This window comes from Cryptomeria japonica, chromosome 7, assembly GCF_030272615.1.
Source record: "Cryptomeria japonica chromosome 7, Sugi_1.0, whole genome shotgun sequence".
In the NCBI taxonomy this organism is placed as follows: Eukaryota; Viridiplantae; Streptophyta; class Pinopsida; order Cupressales; family Cupressaceae; genus Cryptomeria; species Cryptomeria japonica.
Genome location: NC_081411.1, coordinates 687,031,143 through 687,037,901, shown reverse-complemented (window position 1 = coordinate 687,037,901; position 6,759 = coordinate 687,031,143).

Here is a 6,759-nt window from a genome sequence, read left to right as displayed (position 1 = left end):
TATATATATATATATATATATATATATATATTGTTACATTTGATTCAAAATTTGAAAGATGTATTAGCATGTATGGTTCATTGGAATCATTGGAAAGGGATGTGTTATGATGTTTTTGGGTCCTCTTTATCTCTTGGAGTGGACAACAATGATTGTTATTGGTCTAGGTGGCCAAATTTATGTAATAATGTTTACTATATCTGTGGTCAACTTAGTAAAGGGCTTTAAGATTAATCTTCTATATAAAGGAGTGCAAATGTATGAATGAGGTATGGAAGGTGTAAAAATTGACAAGTAGCAGACATTGTTTGTTTACAAATAGATTTGATATTGAGGTTGTGTGAAGGTCAGTTATGAAGAGCTTTGGTGATATTATCTTTTGTATGATAAATTTATTAGATGGGTTTTAAAGTTAGATAAGTTAGCCATGATCTTGGTCACTTGACTTAGTGATTCAAGGAAAATTTCATGATCAGGAGATCTTGTTTCTTTCTATTTAGCTATTACTTTCTCTGTTGGAAGATAGTGAGTCTCTTGGCATCTTTTTGTATCTTACCCTAAGACAGTGTGTCTCAGCCTTGCAAATCATTTGTATCTTTCCCTAAGGTTGCACGCACCTTAGTTTTGCAAGTCCTCTCAGGAGAAGTGGGTTCTAGAGGCAACATTGTAATAAGTTATATTCATATTGTGAGTCTAATTCTCACCATGGATTTCCTTACTTAGGTTCTCCACATAAATATGATGTTCATGTGTTTGTTGTGCTTTATCTTTTTATGATTCATTACTGTTGTGATTATATAGTTTTAGTTTTAAAGTTTGAAAATCATAAATTAAGTAGACTTGAGGACTTAACTTATTCACCACCCCCCACCCCACTTTTAGTCATGTGGTGTGTTCAACGTGCTACTATCAAGTACTTCAAAAAAATTGTTAGTAGATGTTACATCAAGAGATATGAAGATAACTAGGGCAATTTTGATTCAAGATCTGATGAATGGATCTTCCTTGGTTATTCAACCAGAAGCAAGGGTTATAGATGCTAGAACCAAAGGCTAAGGAAGATGGTTGAAAGTGAAAATGTTAGAGTAGATGAAGAAGTCAAGATCTACAAGTGTTGGAATCAAGGAACATTGAAAAGGGGGTGAATCAGTATTTTGCAATTTTTAACATCCTTAGTCTGTTCTTTAAACCACTTAATGCAAATGAATAATAGTAGAGTGCAGAAAAACAAAGAAAATAACCACAACACCATAACACAAAGATTTTTACGTGGAAACCTAGTTAAGGGAAAAACAACGATGGGATTGAGACCCACAATATTAATATACCTTGTTAGAAGTATAATAATATTACATGAGGAGAATGCACATTCCCTAGAGCTCACTACTCAAATTACAATAAGGGCTACAATCCCAAAAGTCTCACTACCTTACAAAATGATTACATATAATAATTGGAATGTTTGAACTGATAAACAACATCTACAAATGCCAAAAATAGTTCTGGTTAAGCACAAAATACTTTGTTCTGCAACATTGCTCTATTCTGATTTTTTGTTGAATTTCAAACCACAAATCCTTTAACCGTGCATGTGAAACTGCGCACAATCGCTCACACACATTTCACACACAACCACCAATATCAAAAATGATCAAATCAATTGGTCATATATATCCACAACATCAATTTAGGTCTATTTCATGTCGGCCCAAAATCATATAACACATAAATGAAATGTGTTACTCAAGTTGGCTTAATCCAATTCAAAACAACCATGCAGACTAGAACAAATTGTCCACATGCTTCCCACATGTTGGCTCACTAAGCTCGAACACACAACCAAACACCAAAATTGATCTGCAAGATCCGCACAATGAATCTTCACATGTTACTGCTGATAACATTGTTCTACTCAAAAACATGTCTACCAAATCTTCCAATTTACACAAGACTTATCACTGGAGCACACAAACCTAGAATAAGGCATATTATATGTCCAAAATGCATCACTGAGATCCACAACACCAAATACTTAACATGGTTAAACCACCAACCAAATTACTATACACTTTGTTAAATGCTTTCTTCTTCTCATAGGACATCACCGAGCCTAAATCTTTCTTCCGGTATGAATGAATCAAGAACTATGGATCAAATATCTGATATTAGTTTCCATCAATGACAACATCTGAACAACAAGTGTCTCTTGCCAAAAATCTCCCCCTTTGGCATTGATGGGAACACTTAGTGAAAAATAACTAAGTGTCAGACCAAAACCAAAATATATACACTACAACCAAAAATCTATCAATCAGACTCAAAAGGTCAACAACTCCCCCTAAGATTAATATTTTTCAATGCTATACACTCCCCCTTTCACATCAATGGAAAAGGTAGAGTTCTAGAAACCAAAAATTCAAGCCAAAAATGCTATTTACATATGTACACATAGTCCTTACACACTCACAAGAGTTTGAAGATGTTGGCATAAGAATTATTCAATGTGTCCAAGTGGTTATCCCAACCCTTCTGCAGATTCTCCAACATGGTTATGAATCCACTAAACAAGTAAGCTTGTGCCTCTATTGTTTTTACATCTTCTGGTTCACTGTTGGCTAGAGCATCTTGAGTATCCTTAAGATAAGTCAACATAATGTCCAGCTTACGAGTAATGAGATTCCTAATTTTTCTAACTCTGCCAATTATTCTCTCCCGGTCATGGCTCAGACTTCTGATTTTCACAAGTAATGATATTACCTAATTTTCATGACTACTTAATGATACTGACAGAGGATCAACCAACTGATATATGCATTCTATCTCATCCTCATGTACCTTAGACTTCTTCTTAATGTCTGTAGTGAACTTAGAATGTGATAAACATGATTTGTATAAGTTTCCACCTTCAGACAATGCATCTTGCATACTCTTTACATAGGAATCTAAAGTGACTCTATCTTTGGAAATCATCTTTTTTTAATTCTGAAGCCTCTTTGCATTGAATGTATTTCAGATATTCTCCTTAGTAGACTTTTCAAAAGACTCAAAATGTGTATCTACATAATTGATCAAACTTTTTAACTACCCGGATGGAGTTTCTGAAGTATCCTTTTAAAATGAGGGCATCAACTTTTTTAAAATAATGGTTGCCAGGGTGAGAAACATATTATCCTCTGTATGAGACCTCAGAAGATCCTCACTAGCTTTCGCTTGTGCAAATGATACAAGTTGAATCTTTTGAATTAGAGAAGAGAAGCGAGGTTGATCAGACCTTGAATAAACTTTGGATCATCAATGACTTACTTTCCTTTCACTATCTGTGTAGTGTCTTTTGCCTCATTCTTAGCTTCAACCTTAACCTTCATCTTCTCCCTTTTTGCATTCTTCTTAGGAGCCATATGATTAACTACATCAACTAGAGGATTGTCAACCTTGTCCTTTCCTTCATCTTCTTTTCCTACTTCCTCTTCTCTAACTTCTTCTTATACACTAACCTCTACTGGCTCAATTGTCTGCACTTCCAAGATAGAAGTATCATCCATTGTCTGCTTGGCTTGTGATGTCTTTTTTTTCTCTTCTAGATGAGATTCTTCTTGCACTTTTACCTGATTGATTTCATATTGGTTATCTAGCAAAAAAAATATCAAAAAAAATTTAGTTTCCTTTGCCACTTCATCAATTTTCCCAAACATGATTTTGTTTACTATGTACTTACTCCTAAACTCATTATTTGATAATTTAAGTAATCTATCTATCTCCTCCTTATAAATAATTATCATAAGTTGACTAATTTACATATTCTTTCAATCTCTCATCTTTCTGATTTAGTGTTTGTCTCCTAGCATCCAAAACCTCATACAAGCTCTTGGGTATGACTGACATTAATTCAATTAGAGATTTACTATGTATATTTAGGTACTCTACAGTTGCTTCTTTTAAAGTCCTTTTGTCGGATTCATCAAAATTTTCATACCATTATGTTAATGGCTTCAGGTTACCATTCTTCACAACCTCAATAATAAATCTCATTCAAAGACATAGGAGGCTTAACTTCAAGCTTACCTTTCTTTAATGTCTCATCAAGTTCAGATGTCTTAGATTTCTTACTAGGTTTACCACCACCAGAAGGATTCTACTTTGTGACCTTGGTGGCCTTAGCAGCTTGTGTAATGCCCCACCAAAAACCCTAAAGGAAAACAATACAACTAGGCAACTAAAAGGGTGTAATAATTTTTTTTCTAAAGATTAAGTGCATAATCATATCAATAGCACGTTTAACGACACAGTGGAAGACTAACACATGACTTCCTAAGGTTACCAATGAAGATTAATTTGTAGATTATATTAACACTATGGTTAATCCAGTTGTTCAACTAATTGGGAAAAGTAAATGCCTAAGATAAAATCTACACATACATCTAAATTCCATAATGAAAGAATCAAAGTACTCCAGTGCATTCATTTCCCATAGATCATATATACAAAATTTTAAAGCAACTAAATTAACATACATTCCAATGACTCCCTTTTACAACATCCATAAATACATGGTTACCAAAAATGCCATGGATTACAAAGTTACAATATCAAGGTTCTATAAAAGTTTGATACATTGACCACAAGGTCTCAACTGAACAATGATCATGAACATGAGCTGGTACATGAACCATGAACCAAGAACACCAGCGAAGCCCTTCCATGCCTGAAGATACATTCCAGAACATCCGATGGGAAGTGGCACTACCACCCGACCATGTGATCCCGAAATGGAACCACCCCACCATACTAGGAGATAGAAGAAAATTCTCAAGCAAGAAAAGTAAGATAAGTATGAAAGGACTACAAGACTCCACAAACATCCATGTGACTCAACTCACAAACACTAGTGACTCTAAGGAGAGAGTGTAATTGCATAGCTTAAGATGGATACCTTGGTACAGCCTCGTAGGTCCCGACTCTCTGTCCTGGTAACCTCTCCTGGCTTCCGGCTCCAAGTAAGTCTCATGCGGACCCTACCAATCCTTTCATGAAAACAAGGTGGTAAGTTTGCCATTCCAGGCCTTCTCGTAACATTATGAGCCATGTACAAGCACTACACCTATGCACAAGACACATTATCTTAATTAATATTTATTCTAACCACCCCCTAATCAATTATTAGGTTATCACTTTTTATCTGACTTCTGACGGGTTATCTTGTTATCCACTTCGGGCATGGCCCCCACTCGAAAGCCACTCTCTCTCATAGGACACTACAAGAAAGGTCTCTCTATGAGAACTCTATGGCGAAATAGACAGCCATACCTAATCCTGACAGACCATAGGTGAAGGATACACGATCACTAACCAAAGATTGACCATTTGGACAAAACACACAATGGCTCACATCAATAAGGTTATACATCAACACTTGACCAAGGAAATATAATAACATAGGACACAATGACAACTCAACCAGAATAGCAACAGAATTTAAACTTGACTGAAAACACCATTTACACAAGATCCTAATACAGGCAATCTTTTCTTAAAACAACAAAATGCATAAATAGCTTTCAAATTAAGACTTCCAGAAAATAAGAATTACATCTATATTAATACACTATTTAATAAGTCACAAACCTAATGTTTCATCTTTTTCATAGTTCAATTTCAAATTTTCTCTCTCTATCCTCTGACTCTATTTCTAAAGGATTGGGTGATCTAATTTTCTAAGAGTTTCACTAAGTTTAATCTACCAACTTTCATGAAATATATCATTAATGCATCTATACTTGCATGATTGTAATAAATTGATTGATATTGTGACTCTAACTATTTCATAAATATAAATCTAGATCATTCTTAATCTCTTGAATCCTTTCAACAAAACATACTAGATTTGAGCCTACCTCAAGAAATGTGATCCATGGCTATTACAATCCTTGATAACTTCAAACTATCTGCAATACGTCTGGGTTCCAATACTTTCCACCTCAGTGCTCTTCTATCTCACGAGATCTCTATTCCAAGTCCTTAGCCTTTCTATATTTTGAGAATTTCTCTGATAATAATAAAGTTATTAACACTCATTCAAGAGTGTAACCCCTAAGTTCGACACTAAATCAGAGATGATCACCATTGATCTTTTACGACTTGATCGTAAACACATCAAAATCTCCACTATTCCATTCTCCCTAATCTCTTGTCACTCTTCTACGTTCTTGCTCTCCTCTATCTTGCTCTCTTTTTCTTTATTTCTCTCTGCTCCAACTTGTTATTTTCTATCTTCCTCTATATCATTTCCTACCTTCTCTTCTTCATTCCATTCTCTAATCCTTCATTGCATCTCATGTCTCCATTCTATTCCAACTCAATGGTCTATATATAGTGTTGTCATCTACCCTCTTTTCTACTTTCGGGCTATCTCTCTTAGTGGTGGATTGATTCTAAATGACACCACTCAAGGTTTTATTGCAACATAATAGTCCTAAATGGTTTTGAATTCTTATGTGTTCATATGCAAAGTTATCCATTAACTTCTTATGTGACACCAACCACCATAGTTGTTAAGTCCATAATTATAGATTATCCATGTGGCTTTTAACTTCCAATACTAAGTTGTCTTTACTAAAAATAACTTCCTAAAAACATGCAAGTTAAATAACTATCTTAATCATGTTGATCATGGTGGATACGGGTGGGTTTAAGTGGGTTGGTGAACCACGTTACTTTCCAAGTTCATCCCTACATTAATTCCTACCCCTACATTAATTTCTA